General features: G+C 32.1%; 1 protein-coding gene and 1 long non-coding RNA gene across 3 annotated transcripts in view; both read left to right on the forward strand.

The window, feature by feature from the left end:
* LOC129787425 (limbic system-associated membrane protein-like) overlaps positions 1–16,543 on the forward strand; it is a 148,320-nt gene that overhangs the window by 86,166 nt on the left and 45,611 nt on the right. The gene's annotated exons all lie outside the window — the stretch shown is intronic.
* Positions 8,276–11,444, forward strand: LOC129787475 (uncharacterized). The gene is made up of 3 exons (XR_008750233.1): positions 8,276–8,360; positions 8,483–8,553; positions 8,697–11,444. It is a non-coding gene; the product is annotated as an uncharacterized LOC129787475 (long non-coding RNA).

Consider the following 16,543-nt stretch of genomic DNA (forward strand, 5'->3'; position numbering starts at 1 on the left):
TATTTTTTCGTAATGTTTAAATTGATACGGCTATATATTTCTCATTGATTTGATTTTAAATATTTATCATTGATAAATTGAATTCGATTTCTTTACATGTTGGATTTGATCTTTTATGTTGTTTTTCTATTTCAGCCGTTCTGAATAAAGTATGTATTGGTTTGTTGTTGAATTTTAGGCTTATGAATAAATTTTGCATAATTTACAAACCACTTGTAATGTTGGGAGAAAATGTGGGTTGAATGACCACTTTATATTTGCATTTTCTGTTTTTGAGCAATAAACTAATTCAATATTCTATATCTATACCATTTCTTGCAAAATGCCACAGTCAATATAAGAAGCGAAGGAAGCGAAGCTTTCAAGTTGGGACTAAAAATAAATTTCTAAGAAGCTTTTTTAATTTGAAAATGCCGCGTTGTTTGCCTTTAAAATACAAATACAAGAAAAAATACAAATACAAGAAAAAAAGTTCCCGATTATTATGAAATTTATACTTTCAACGTTTTATTTTTTATATGAATTCTAGTTTAAAAATTTAAAATTTCCTCAACACTTCATATAGGGGAAATCATTATAAATACCTCTCCGTTTCTTTTGTAAACGGAGAAGAAGTTGAATGAATTGAACAAATGCTTATAGGGATGGATGATACACACTTTTCCAAGCTCTGTGCACATCTCTCTTCGCATTTCGAAGATTCTTTTCAAAAAAGCTTTCAAATATAACAAGAGCACATAGCATCCGTTTATGCAGAACAATGCTTTTTGAACAAAAATTCTTCAACAAAATACAAAGTTGCTGTATCACGAATGCATCTGAAAAGTTTTAAAGTTTTATTATTAGAAAGACGAAAAGTTTTTTGGGAAATGGTCAATCGAAAACTAATGAGTTTGAGAGGATGTCACAAACAGAATTCTAGTATATATAGCAATGAAAAGCTTTTCCTTTAATTTGCTTTAAAAATGAGAATATTTGATTTTTTGAATTTTCCTTATAAAAGCAAATTGATTTACATACCTACATATTGTAAGGAAATTATTTAACAATAATCCTCTTGAAAGATAAATGCATGTAAAGCAAAATATCACAATTGTCGAAACATTTGAGGTATAGAATAATCATGAGGCTTCTTCTGTGAGTAAGGGATTACTTGCTATGGCATCTTGGCATTGGAAAGGGGACTTTCTACATACATACATATGTATATGTATATCTCCGTAAATGCGGATTCCTCAAAATTGAGTTTCATCGCATGTTATGACGAAGTGGAGGCATCAATACCCATTATAATCGTCATGGGAAATCCTATTTAAATCAGTACATTTTGTCGATTTGAGCCAAGCATTCTCTTGCAAATTCCCCAAACGGATGGGGATGATTTGTGTGGAAAGCTCGTTTTGGGGCAATTGGAAAGAAATCACCCCACAATCCAAAAGGAAAAAAATGGTATGCTGCAAGTGATTCTCATGGTGCGAAAAACTTTTCACAAGCACTCCCACATGATTTTCGCAGTGAGTGTGAACGTGTCGAGTGATTTTTCGCAAATCCTTCGTGGGTAATTTTGGGGGTGGTAGTGGTGTGCGGGTGGGTGAAACAATAATTCGTCCATTGAACATGGCAAAGAACGGTGACACCTTCTTTGTATAAGTGGGGTGAGGGTTGAAAATTCAAATTTAAAGGTCACACGAGTTCCTTCCACTCGAAAACTTTTGCAATGTGCTGGATTTTCTCTTCGCAAATATCTCTCTTTGTCATACTCCTTGTTTGTTATAATGTCAATTGCGTTCTTTGTTTGAGTATATTGTTGTGGTGGAAAATAACTATGGCTAATTTAATTGGCATACCATAATGGTGAAATGGTTTTACCAGAGTGGTTGTGCGAAAATAGTAGAAAACCATTGCATGGAGTTTTTATTGGAATTGCTGAATTTTACCGAGAAATCAGAATGGAACAAATTATTTACTAACTTTACCTTCATGTAACCATAACCTGGTAAATATATTCATAAATTTTAATTAGCTATTTATTAAGCTAAAAAGAGCTTTGTTGAAAAACATGGAGGGTTGATATTTGAGTGAATTTTACATTTGAATCGTGAATTTTCACTGATTTTTACGGAACGAAAAAGGAGAATAATTTCTCACGAGCTTTTGGCAATATATACATACAAGCTTTTATTATAGATTTAATAAACACTAATATATAGCCAAAAGCTCTGGATAATTCATAATATTTCTTCCTTTAACGGAAATCGTTATAAACTGTCGTTAAAAACGGAAAATATTCTTACATAGAAAGAACAATGAGAGAAAAATCGATTTTTCTCAAAAGTTTCCGAAAAAATCATTAATTCAGCTTGCAGACTTGCAGACATACCTTCACCAGATAAAATGTGACAAATGAATTCCTGGAAAAATAAAATCATATACACTAATTTCCTCTCAACAATTCCAATCAATTTCCCTCTCTTAGAGACACAATCAAATAGCAAGTCCATGGAGAACTGTTTTCAAGCTCATCCACCACTCATGGGTTAGCTAGCTAAAAGCGATTCAGATGTGGGGAGCGTGTGTGTGTTGAAAAAAAAATCTGCAAATCTCTCCGGAGGCGGAAAATTCTACAAAATTGAACACGTAGAGTTGGAAAAAAAAGGAACGATGGGGGTAAAAAATGTATATAGGAAAAAGCAATAATGTGGTTTAAAGGGTTGTGTATGGGCTGACGTGGGAGGCAAAGGGTGGACAGAAAAATTGATAGAGTGAGATTGAGAATGATGAAATTCGATGGTTGGGTGCTCCAGATGAAAAATGGCACAATTTTATTAAATCAAGTCGATGTCAACATTAAAGTTGCAGGAAGACATCGTTGAGAGCTAGCGGAATAAAATCACGTATACCCATTTGATATTAAAATTTTGATTGATTTTGTGCAAAAATATGAAATTCTTCTGGTGATGTTACTGTTTTTGGATCATCACATATTTTGTTGTTGTTGTTGTTGTTGCTGCTGTGTACCCCCGCACAACACCTCCCTCCCTCAACGACACATCCATTTTGACACAAAAATTCATAAAATGGGGTATATGGGAATTAGAACGGATCGGCAATATACGAGTGGCTGCGGGTAAATGAATACCATCACTGTGAAACGTGACATTTGATTAAAAATTGACAAAGAATGAATGATTTTTCATTTGGTTGTAATATTTTGTATTTGAGGGATGATATACCCTGACAGATTATTTTTTCTTGTTTTTTTTTTATTAAACTACACATATGAACTCAATTTCACTAAATTTACTTCCTCACGTTCTGATTAAATCTTTAAATGTAAAAAAAATTAAGTTACAACCCTTAATTTTTAGGCCACTTTTGAGCATTACATTTTGGTTCAATTTTCAACCAAATTCTGCATAAATATGTGATAGTTATTTCATAAATAATGCTACTATTCTGAATAAAATATAATACTTTCCCACTTTCCAATCATCCCCCACTATATCGCCTCATGCATGGAAACTTCTCTCCCAGTGAAAGATAGCGTATATAATGAATTAAAAGCCATGTGAAAAGTGGGTTGGGAGTTTTTTGGGGGGCAGCAGTGGGGGTGTGTGATTGAATTATTGATGAAGGTGCATTAAAAAATTTCACCCATTAATTTACGTGTTTCCATATTTGAAGCTTGTAGAAAATTTTCATTCCGGTAGTGAAAATTAATTTATTTACACTCTAACAATATTCTCTTTAGTTGCACTCAGGTAAAAAAAGGATTTTACGCTGTAGCGATTTTTAAAGGTGTCCCACCGAAAAGCTTTATATTAAATTTTAGAGAAAAATACTTGAGTGTGGTGTGAAGTCGTTCTAATAATTTAGGGTAGGTCCTTAAGAATGTTCCAAGAATCTCTTAAATTTAATTTGATAAATTAGAAGAAATTTAATTCAACTAAACAAATTATGTTCTTCTTTGAATACTTGTCTCTGGCATTTTGCAACATATATTTGATGTTCTTTTTGCTGCAATATAACATCCTACATACATATATCATTGTTCTTTTGGTAGTCTTTGATTAAGAGAGCAGACTGCTGCATTCTACACATTGTCAAGCATGGTTACGTACTAATTAATCTGCCATAGTATTCAAATAGTAAAGCCATTGAATTTACAAAGGCTTAAACATTTTCGCAATTCAATGGATGTCATCGCCGCTGACATTCTTTAGCATGGGGTTGTTCTCCATGGGTTTTCTCTTGAGTGCATATCCGCCCTCGGTCAGAATTGCAGGTGGGATGGAAAATGTATGGGTGTAGTTGCGCTGTGGAACTCATTAAACTGTTAATTACACGAGGCGCTTATGGCGAGGAATTCACCTTGCTGTGCACGATGTAGGACACGTCGTTGGGACCCATAGAGTTAACGGGGGGTTTGGGGTGGGGTTGACGCGCGGGGTGTTTGTACGATAACGGGTTAATTCCAATGAGGCGCTCCGGTAGTGAGAGGGTGGGCTAGGGGGTTGCCGCTCCTGACGGTGGACGAAGCACAACAATGTTTCTATGAGCCATTAGAGGCCATCAAGAGTGTGTCGGAGGATGGAAAATGTGTATATATTTATACGTACATATATAGCGTACATACATACTTGCTTTGTTGCTGTACTTTTAATAAAACTCACAGAAAATGAGAAGAGTGTGGAAGTCGGTTGAGGAGAGAGATGAAGAAGAAAAAATGTAACCCATGAAAAGATTCACTTTTGACACGCCTTTATGTCTAACGACTTGCTCCTGCCTTTGGCTTTTAGATTACAAGAAAATTCTCTTTTCACTCACCATGGTGAATTCCCAACCCAGGTAACCATTAATACCCTCGCTCCTTTTGGACTTTCCCACAGAGAAGGGAAATTCTAGAAATGGGGGACTCTTTCAGTAGTTTATACGACACAATTGAAAATGTATGAAAAAAATTTGTTGCTATACGCAGGACTCGAAAATCATAATAAAACATGGGAAAGAAAAGATGGGAACGTTATGAGGACACAAAGAAGAATTAAATGGCGAGAAATTAGTGTCTTCTCTAATATTATTCAAGAATTATGTTCTCAATCAAGCCAACACTATATTTTTAATTTATCTCATTTTATAAAAATATCCTTTTCAATGGGAAAAATTTAAATAATTTTTTGGTGAAATAATTCGTTTTTCATGAATAAAGATGATTGCAATCAAAATATAGTTATAACTCAATTTAATTTTATTGCATGTATTCATAAAACTTTTCTGCACTATATTCATTTTGTTATGTGCTTTGCATTAGAAATTTTTGAATTTATTCAAAAAGCGTTTTTGAAAACTGAATTGATGTGAATATCGTTGAATATCAATAAATTTAATCATACACGCAAATCAATCTCGTTAATTGTTCTAAAGTTTTCAATTCACTCTGAATTTATCCTCAATTGTTGTCAGGCTAAATTTTCACAAAAATTTAGTTCTTTCAAAAGCTCTCCAACTAATAAAAGGGTTAAGCTTCAGCAACAAGGTGTATATATTGTTGCAATCCTTGTAAGGGAGATAAACATATTTTCCTTCAACATATTTCGCTCAACAATATTTTTCGACACCCTTCCTATTTAAAGATTATTCACATAGCTTTGCAGGGGATTGAAAGCATCGTCAATTTTTACGAGAAAGCTTTAAATTACCTGCAAAAATGCCAAATAGTCTATTTCATTTTCCATTCGCTCAACTTTTCCGTTTGGGTACAGCTATTAATTGACTTATTTTTAGTATATATGGGCATCGTCTCCCTTTAGTGTGCATCCCTCTTCCAACTGCAATAAATGATGGTGAAATTTATCCGCAATCTTCCTGTCTTGTACGACCACCATAAACATCCATAAAAGTGTGTCTATAAAACAATCCCAATCTCCGATGAAGTGCTAAAGTTGTACCATGATTTTTCCTCAATGTACGACTCTCCCCTGATTTTTCGCAAAAATTTATGTGCTGAATTCACCTGCCAATTAACCACCCTCCCGCGTGAACTCCTTACTGCTCCCAAAAAAATTGGAACTTATACAAGCAGCAGTAGGGGTTGGTGGAGCGGTGAAAAATATTAATGTAATTTAGAGAGAGACAGGAAAATTATGTGGCTTTCCGACAGAGCACCCAACTCCTTACGGCGAGGGGCCAAATGGTTGCGGCGGTATGGGGAAAGAATGGGGAAGTTGATTGATGAAAATGAATCTGAAAATTTGAGATCATGTCCATTATTTGCGATGAGAGAACAGTATTTGGCTAAAATTGGGACAACGACAGGTAACTCTGAATTTACATAATTGAAAAACTTTTAATAAATTTTCCTGCTTCCATAAACAGAGATACACAAAAAATTAAAAGGACGAGTCGGGGTTGGGTGGTGGAAGAGGAAATTGGGGTCAAGTCATTTGTGCGTGTGCGTTTTCCGACCACCCCAGTAAAGTGGGCTGTGGAGTCCACAAGTACTCCAGGATGTGGAGTGCGTCCACTGTAGCTGCACAGTGGGCGTATTTCCTGCAGTAACTCCACAGTGGGTGCACAGTATATCCACAGTAGTCTTATTTCCAAAGTCCACCGTGAATACAGAATGCGGAACTACAAATGCATCACCGTGGATCCAGATCCTGGATTCAAAAGTGCACATCCTAGATCCACTGTAACTCCACAGTCTGACTAGGGTCTGCACTTATTTTTAATAATTTGGCCAAAAAATTTTGGGTGTCCGTGGGAAAAGTTTTGAAATCTTCCCGGAAACATTGCTTCCTCTACTTTTTAATGCCAAAATGGTTAATAGATTGGAAATCTGATCACAGAACTTTCATCTCCTAGCTATTCTGGGTATCCGTGGGAATCTTTGAAAAAATCTTTCCGGGAACATTGCTTCCTCCACTTTTTTATGCCAAAGTGGCCAAGAGATTGCAGGTCTGGTCTCAGAACTTTCATCTCCTAACCATTTTGGGTATCTGTGGGAATTTTTTATAAAATCTTTCCGGAAACATTGCTTCTTCCACTTTTTTAGGCCAAAGTGGCCAAAAGACTTCAGATCTGAGAACAGAACTTTCATCTCCTGACCATTTTGGGTATCAGTTGAAAAAGTTTTGAAATCTTCCCGGAAACATTGCTTCCTCCACTTTTTAATGCCAGAGTGGCCAAGAGATCGCAGATCTGATCACAGAACTTTCATCTCCTGGCCATTCTGGGTATCTGTGGAAAAAGTTTCGAAATCTTCCCGGAAACATTGCTTCCTCCACTTTTTGATGCCAAAGTGGCGAAGAGATTTCAGATCTGGTCAGAGAACATTCATCTCCTGGCCATTTTGGGTATCCGTGGAAAAAGTTTCGAAATCTTCCCGGAAACATTGCTTCCTCTACTTTTTAATGCCAAAATGGTTAATAGATTGGAAATCTGATCACAGAACTTTCATCTCCTAGCTATTCTGGGTATCCGTGGGAATCTTTGAAAAAATCTTTCCGGGAACATTGCTTCCTCCACTTTTTTATGCCAAAGTGGCCAAGAGATTGCAGGTCTGGTCTCAGAACTTTCATCTCCTAACCATTTTGGGTATCTGTGGGAATTTTTTATAAAATCTTTCCGGAAACATTGCTTCTTCCACTTTTTTAGGCCAAAGTGGCCAAAAGACTTCAGATCTGAGAACAGAACTTTCATCTCCTGACCATTTTGGGTATCAGTTGAAAAAGTTTTGAAATCTTCCCGGAAACATTGCTTCCTCCACTTTTTAATGCCAGAGTGGCCAAGAGATCGCAGATCTGATCACAGAACTTTCATCTCCTGGCCATTCTGGGTATCTGTGGAAAAAGTTTCGAAATCTTCCCGGAAACATTGCTTCCTCCACTTTTTGATGCCAAAGTGGCGAAGAGATTTCAGATCTGGTCAGAGAACATTCATCTCCTGGCCATTTTGGGTATCCGTGGAAAAAGTTTCGAAATCTTCCCGGAAACATTGCTTCCTCCACTTTTTGATGCCAAAGTGGCGAAGAGATTTCAGATCTGGTCAGAGAACATTCATCTCCTGGCCATTTTGGGTATCCGTGGGAATTATAAAAAATCTTTCCGGGAACTTTGCTTCCTGCACTTTCAATTGCCAAAATGGCCAAGAGACTTCAGATCTGGTCACAGAACTTTCATCTCCTGGCTATTTTTGGTATTGCTCGGAAATTTTTTTTTTTGAAAAAATTAAAATTTCATTCAAAATTTGTGTTTCCGCCTTTCTGCACGGCGCTAGTGTTTGTGGAAAAAAGTGCGAAAATGGTGTGACGCTGCTAACGCTGTGATGGAAATTCACAATTTTTGGTGTAAAAAAGCATTGTAAGTATGTTTTTCTTCTATTATCTTGTGTATAATAAGTGATAGAATGATTGTGTGGTGGAGGATAAACTAGTATCCAAGATATTTTCATGAAAATCCTAATATTTTTCTCATATTTTTAGGTTATGTTTTTTTTTCTTCTTCCCGGACTGTAAAACAACACCAAAGTACTCCGGAAAATACTTAATATCATGTAAGTTTTACAAAGCAACCTTTCCCCTAACTTTTTAAGCTTTTCATAGCATTATTTTTAAACAAATAATTAGTTTTGTAACGAAAAATTCGATTTTTTTTCTATTTTTGGGTGATGTCATGACATGAATCTCAATCCGGCAGACAGGCAGCGGCATCAGCTGCGCTCAATCACCATCAACTTCTTCCATACAAAGTGATGAAGACAAATCCTAAATATGCCGCCCTCCAGTTACTGTTGAGGTGAAGAAGGAAGATGTTGAAGTTGCTGCGATGCAGCAACCGGAAGCAGCTGTTCAGGAGAATGGTGTACAAAAGCAGGAGGGTTAAAAGCAAAATCCGGAGCAACAGAAGCAGCAAGGTGAGGTAATAAAGAGCGTAATAAAGTGAAGGAAGCTGCCCAGGAGGTTGTTGAAAGGCTCTCTCTCTGTACCTGAGATGCAGAGAGAAAAAGCCAAACTGGCTGTTATGTCAGTTTTGAAGGAACAGAGAAGGAGCGAATAGTTGTCTTCCATCGTGTTATCACGATGGAAGATCACGATTGAGAAGAACCTCCAGGAATTGGGTGAGCAGCAAACAATTCTGGACAATTTCTTCTCTAAGGATGGTTGTCGATTACGTCAGGACTATTCTCTACACCATCGTGTGAGGAGTGTCACCTTTTAACGTTTCCTGGCGGAACAGTGCTTCGACATGACAAAGTTGCAGGACATCTGGGGGAAGGACAAACTCTATGGTATCAAAGTGGCCGTTGCGGGGCTACAGGAACTCAAGGAGGATGACAAGAAGGACCTAATGGATCTCCTTGATTGTCATTTTGATCCGGAGAAGCAGATAATTAAGCCAGTGTCCCGGAAGACTAACAAGTGGCGCTTTCAGAAGAGACAAACTTCGAGAATTTCAACAATAATCAACAGAGAAGCAATCAGCAGAATCACAATGGTGAAAACCATCAGGATAACAACAAGAACTATCAGCATGGCAACAATCATTTGAGTGGTCGCACCAGGGGTAAATTAATTAATTATTTGTAGAAAAAAAAAAGATCTCTGGGTATTTTAAAGAAACAGAAAAGAATCTTTTAAGTATATTTAATTTATTAATTTGTTAAAAAAGGATCTTTTTCTTCTTTTAAGAATTCTTGAATTAAAAAAGATTTTTTCTGTGTAAAGAATTTAGGGTATCTCGAAAGAGAAAGAAAAGAATCTTTTAAAAAAATTTAATTAATTAATTTGTTGAAAGAATGAATGAATGAATAATGGTTTAAAGAAAAAAATCTTAAAAATCTTAAAAGGAAGTGAAAAAAATTCCTTTAAGAATAATTAATTAATTTTTTAGGAAAAAAAGATTTTTTTCTTTAAAGAATACTTGAATTAAAAATGATTTTTTTCTCTGTGAAGAATTTTTGATATTTTGAAGGAAAAAGAAAAGAATTCTTAAATTAATTTGTTAAGAAAGATTTTTTTCCTTTAAAAGAATTCTTGTATAAAAAATGATTCATTTTCTTAAAAACTTTTGGGTTAATTGAAGGAGATAGAATTCCTAAATTAATTTGTTAAGAAAGATCTTTCTCTTAAGAATTTTTGGGTTATTCGAAGGAGAAAGAATTCTTGAATTCATTTGTTAAGAAAGGTCTTTTCGTTATATAGAACTTTTGAGTCTTTTGAAGGAGATAGAAAACTTGAATTAATTTGTGAAGAAAGATTTTTTTCTTCTTAAGAACTTTTGGGTTATTTAAAGGAGATAGAATTCTTAAATTAATTTGTTATGAAAGATCTTTTTCTTATAAAGAACTTTTGGGTTATTTGAAAGAGAAAGAATTTTTTGAATTAATTTGTTAAGAAAAATCTTTTTCCTTTTAAAGAATTCTTTTATTAAAAATGATTCATTTTTTTTCTTAAGAACTTTTGGGTTATTTGACGGAGAAAGAATTTTTTGAATTAATTTATTAGGAAATATCTTTCTCTTCTTAAGAACTTTTGGGTTATTTGAAGGAAATAGAAAACTTGAATTAATTTGTGAAGAAAGATCTTTTTCTTATTAAGAACTTTTGGGTTATTTGAAGGAGAAAGATTTTTTTGAATTAATTTATTAGGAAAGATCTTTCTCTTCTTAAGAACTTTTGGGTTATTTGAAGGAAATAGAAAACTTGAATTAATTTGTGAAGAAAGATCTTTTTCTTATTAAGAACTTTTGGGTTATTTAAAGGAGAAAGATTTTTTTGAATTAATTTGTTAGGAAAGATCTTTCTCTTCTTAAGAACTTTTGGGTTATATGACAGAGAAAGAATTCTTGAATTAATTTGTTAAGAAAAATCTTTTTCCTTTTAAAGAATTCTTTTATTAAAAATGATTCATTTTTTTTCTTAAGAACTTTTGGGTTATTTGAAGGAGAAAGAATTTTTTGAATTAATTTATTAGGAAATATCTTTCTCTTCTTAAGAACTTTTGGGTTATTTGAAGGAAATAGAAAACTTGAATTAATTTGTGAAGAAAGATCTTTTTCTTATTAAGAACTTTTGGGTTATTTGAAGGAGAAAGATTTTTTTGAATTAATTTATTAGGAAAGAACTTTCTCTTCTTAAGAACTTTTGGGTTATTTGAAGGAAATAGAAAACTTGAATTAATTTGTGAAGAAAGATCTTTTTCTTATTAAGAACTTTTGGGTTATTTAAAGGAGAAAGATTTTTTTGAATTAATTTGTTAGGAAAGATCTTTCTCTTCTTAAGAACTTTTGGGTTATATGACAGAGAAAGAATTCTTGAATTAATTTGTTAAGAAAAATCATTTTCCTTTTAAAAAATTCTTGTATTAAAAATGATTCATTTTCTTCTTAAGAACGTTTTGGTTATTTGAAGGAAATAAAAAACTTGAATTAATTTGTTAAGAAAAATCTTTTTCCTTTTAAAAAATTCTTGTATTAAAATTGATTCATTTTTTTTCTTAAGAACTTTTGGGTATTTTTAAGGAGATAGAATTTTTGAATTAACTTGTTAAGGAAGATTTTTTTCTTATAAAGAACTTTTGGGTTATTTAAAGGAGATAGAATTCTTAAATTAATTTGTTAAAAAAGATCTTTTTCCTTTTAAAGAATTCTTGTATTAAAAATGATTCATTTTTTTTCTTAAGAACTTTTGGGTTATTTGAAGGAAATAGAAAACTTGAATTAATTTGTGAAGAAAGATCTTTTTCTTATTAAGAACTTTTGGGTTATTTGAAGGAGAAAGATTTTTTTGAATTAATTTATTAGGAAAGATCTTTCTCTTCTTAAGAACTTTTGGGTTATTTGAAGGAAATAGAAAACTTGAATTAATTTGTGAAGAAAGATCTTTTTCTTATTAAGAACTTTTGGGTTATTTAAAGGAGAAAGATTTTTTTGAATTAATTTGTTAGGAAAGATCTTTCTCTTCTTAAGAACTTTTGGGTTATATGACAGAGAAAGAATTCTTGAATTAATTTGTTAAGAAAAATCATTTTCCTTTTAAAAAATTCTTGTATTAAAAATGATTCATTTTCTTCTTAAGAACGTTTTGGTTATTTGAAGGAAATAAAAAACTTGAATTAATTTGTTAAGAAAAATCTTTTTCCTTTTAAAAAATTCTTGTATTAAAATTGATTCATTTTTTTTCTTAAGAACTTTTGGGTATTTTTAAGGAGATAGAATTCTTAAATTAATTTGTTAAGAAAGATCTTTTTCTTATAAAGAACTTTTGGGTTATTTGAAAGAGAAAGAATTTTTTGAATTAATTTGTTAAGAAAAATCTTTTTCCTTTTAAAGAATTCTTTTATTAAAAATGATTCATTTTTTTTCTTAAGAACTTTTGGGTTATTTGAAGGAGAAAGAATTTTTTGAATTAATTTATAAGGAAATATCTTTCTCTTCTTAAGAACTTTTGGGTTATTTGAAGGAAATAGAAAACTTGAATTAATTTGTGAAGAAAGATCTTTTTCTTATTAAGAACTTTTGGGTTATTTGAAGGAGAAAGATTTTTTAGAATTAATTTGTTAGGAAAGATCTTTCTCTTCTTAAGAACTTTTGGATTATATGACAGAGAAAGAATTCTTGAATTAATTTGTTAAGAAAAATCATTTTCCTTTTAAAAAATTCTTGTATTAAAAATGATTCATTTTCTTCTTAAGAACGTTTTGGTTATTTGAAGGAAATAAAAACTTGAATTAATTTGTTAAGAAAAATCTTTTTCCTTTTAAAAAATTCTTGTATTAAAAATGATTCATTTTTTTTTCTTAAGAACTTTTGGGTATTTTTAAGGAGATAGAATTTTTGAATTAACTTGTTAAGGAAGATTTTTTTCTTATAAAGAACTTTTGGGTTATTTAAAGGAGATAGAATTCTTAAATTAATTTGTTAAAAAAGATCTTTTTCCTTTTAAAGAATTCTTGTATTAAAAATGATTCATTTTTTTTCTTAAGAACTTTTGGGTTATTTGAAGGAAATAGAAAACTTGAATTAATTTGTGAAGAAAGATCTTTTTCTTATTAAGAACTTTTGGGTTATTTGAAGGAGAAAGATTTTTTAGAATTAATTTGTTAGGAAAGATCTTTCTCTTCTTAAGAACTTTTGGATTATATGACAGAGAAAGAATTCTTAAATTAATTTGTTAAAAAAGATCTTTTTCCTTTTAAAGAATTCTTGTATTAAAAATGATTCATTTTTTTCTTAAGAACTTTTGGGTATTTTTAAGGAGATAGAATTTTTGAATTAACTTGTTAAGGAAGATCTTTTTCATTTTCAAGAACTTTAGGGTAATTTGAACGTGAAAGAAACAGTCCTTTAAGAATAATTAATGTATTGATTTGTTGCGAAAAAGGATCTTTTTTTTTATATATAACTCTTGAATTAAAAATGATTTTTTTCAGTGTAAAAAATTTTAAAGTATGTATGTATCTTGAAGAAGAAAAAAATCTTATAAGAATATTTAATAATTTGTTAAGGAAAAAAAAGAATTTTTTTTATTTAAAATTAATTCTTCAAAAAGTGTTTTTTTCTGTGTAAGAGAATTTTAAAGTATTTTAAAGACGAAAAGAATCCTTTAAGAATATTTAATTAATTTGCTAAGAAAAATAAAGGACTTTTTATTTAAAAATAATTCGTCAATTAAAAATGATTTTTTTTTCAATATAGGGGAGACCGGGGTAAAAATAGTCAATTTGCATAAATCCTTATCTGCAGGATTCCCCAAGGGCAAGAAAATTTCCTCGATAGGTCATTCTTATAGGAAATTTCCTGGCCTACAACTTTGTCTCAGACCACTTTTCTGTATCTCCACGGGAAATATGAGTTTTCGAGCTTTTCCTAAACCCTTCCGCTTCTGACTATTTTTAAACGCGGCGGGTAAATATAGTCACCAGTAGGCTAAATAGAGTCGGTCGAATTTTCCGACATTTCCAATGATTTTCCACCTGAGAGATTGATAGTAGTTGATAGCTAAACTTCTCACCTTTTGATCCGCGACAAGGAATTTCACTTTTATACGCACTAAAACAGAGAATTTTGCGATTTTCTCAATCACGTCATTTTGCAACAAATGGATAGAAAATATGTCGAAAATTTCGAACTCCCATATGATTTACATGGGTTGACCCGATCTACCCCAAGGGGTATGTTTTGATTCAAAAAATTGTAGAGAAAAATCATTAAAAGTTAGTGAAAAATACACCTTGGCAACGTTTTCTGTAGTAACCCAGCTGCTAGTGAGAAAAATTATCAGATTGGAAAATTGCTGATGGAAAACTTCGGAAAACTCGTTTTTCTCAATACGCAAAAGTTTGGGAAATGGGCCAAAAATCTATTTTCATTTTTAACTCCTAAAGTACTGATCGGATAACCTCCAAATTACTGTCAAAAATTATAGGTTGGTAGGGCTTTGCACCCTAATTTTTTCCGATTTTTCCGATTTATATTTTGGGAGAAATTGGCATTTGAAAATTCCAAAATGACTATTTTTACCCCGGTCTCCCCTAAAGAATTTTTGGTATGTTTTTCGTGATAAAATTTACTATAAAAAGAGCACTTTTAAGTATTTGTTCTGACGACTGATAGTGCACGATTTATTATAAGATGTGTTGTAATAAAAAAATTAATAAAAAATATTGTGAATAATAGTCAAAAATTAAAAAAATGTAAATTTTAGTTTGAAGCTGAAATTATAATATTAGGTACATGTATTTTTATGTATAAAAGTAATGTAAATGAATAATAAAAATAAATTGATTTTTATAAATTTCTAAGACTTTTACTAATTTACTAAATGCTTATTTAGCATTTTTAAATATATTTTTAATTCAAAAAATATGTAAAATGCAAGAAAACCCAAAAAAAAATTTCTCCAGGATCTGGATCCACGGTGGTGCGTTTGTAGTTCCGCATTGTGGATCCACTGTGGACCTAGATGTTTTACTGGGACAGGTTCATATTGTTATATTTGGAGCAGCACCAGAGAAAATGGGGACGGTGTACCCAAGGACAGAATTAAAATCAATTTATTATCTATATAGGGAAATCGACATCCGTCCCAGACAAAGGAACCATTGTCTTCAATTCCTTTTAATTCAAATGGATGATCTTTAGGAGGGAAGTTGCGTTGTAGGATGTAGAGCGGGGAACGAGGAGAGAATTGAAACTTTTGATCCCTTTAATCTCGGCACACCATCAAATCATCCAATTTAAACTAAATAATTCGCTCGATTGATTTCGATTTGTTGGCGGCATTCAAAGGGAATGTACATACATATATCATACATATATCAAAAATCCATAGAGACGCAACAGGAAAATTAAATTTCCCGGAAGCATTTACGAATTTCAACGTTTTTGCTCCTCTGTCTCCGCATTATTCAATTTCATAAATTCCAATAGAGCTTCGCTTTCCTTTTATAAACCTCATATTCCATTATTTTTCCTTCCTCTTCAATGCCTTTTAGCGAATACAGCATAGTTGATAAGAGGAATAACGTGAAAGTTCCTTGGAGAAGCATGAGATGAAATAACTAACTCACATTATTTTGTATAGACGCACTCAAAATCATATTATTTGCATAGTTTTTATTTTTAGTTGTTGATTCTTATTTAAGCATTTAAATACGGCAGCATTGATTTTATTTTTAGGGAAAGTGGGATGAAAAGTCAATTTTTCTGGGAGAAGAATTTTCTAGTTTTCTATGAAAATTTAATTTATAAATGACAAATTATTTTATGGGAAATTTTCCCCCCTTCAACTTTTCCTCAAACTATTTTTTGGTATCTGAATGGGAAAATAGGTTTTCAATACATTTTCCAATCCTTTTGCAGATTAAACTTGAAGTAAAATTTCTTCAATTAAAAAATCAGAAAAAAATCGTATTCAATTTCCTCGAGACTGAAGCATTTAAATAATTCTTTAAGATTTCTCCAACCCGACTAGAAAAACTTTTTAATTAAATGAATTAATTTATTAAATAAAGAAATCACTGCTGTTAGTGATTTATTTATTTATCCACGCAAGCTTAAATTGACAAATTCATTGAAGAAATTCCAAGAGAAATTCTTTTTTACCTCGTTGTGTTGGAAAAACTTATTCAAAGCTTTAATTGGAGAAATGCACAAAGCTTAACAATGGAAGAACCTTCTTTAATTAATTAAATCTGTTGAAGGATAATTTTCAAGAGGAAATGGTGAGAGTAGAAAAAAATCCTCTCAATCTTCAAGTTATTTTCTCTCCTTTACGTGATTAAGATTCTCGTTAATTTATATAATTTTTGTTTATTAAACGAACTCATTTCAATAAACATGAATAAAGAGTAGGGGAGACCGGGGTAAAAATAGTCAATTTGCATAAATCCTTATCTGCAGGATTCCCCAAGGGCAAGAAAATTTCCTCGATAGGTCATTCTTATAGGAAATTTCCTGGCCTACAACTTTGTCTCAGACCACTTTTCTCTATCTCCCCGGGAAATATGAGTTTTCGAGCTTTTCCTAAACCCTTCCGCTTCTGA

Source organism: Lutzomyia longipalpis, chromosome 1, assembly GCF_024334085.1.
Source record: "Lutzomyia longipalpis isolate SR_M1_2022 chromosome 1, ASM2433408v1".
In the NCBI taxonomy this organism is placed as follows: domain Eukaryota; kingdom Metazoa; phylum Arthropoda; class Insecta; order Diptera; family Psychodidae; genus Lutzomyia; species Lutzomyia longipalpis.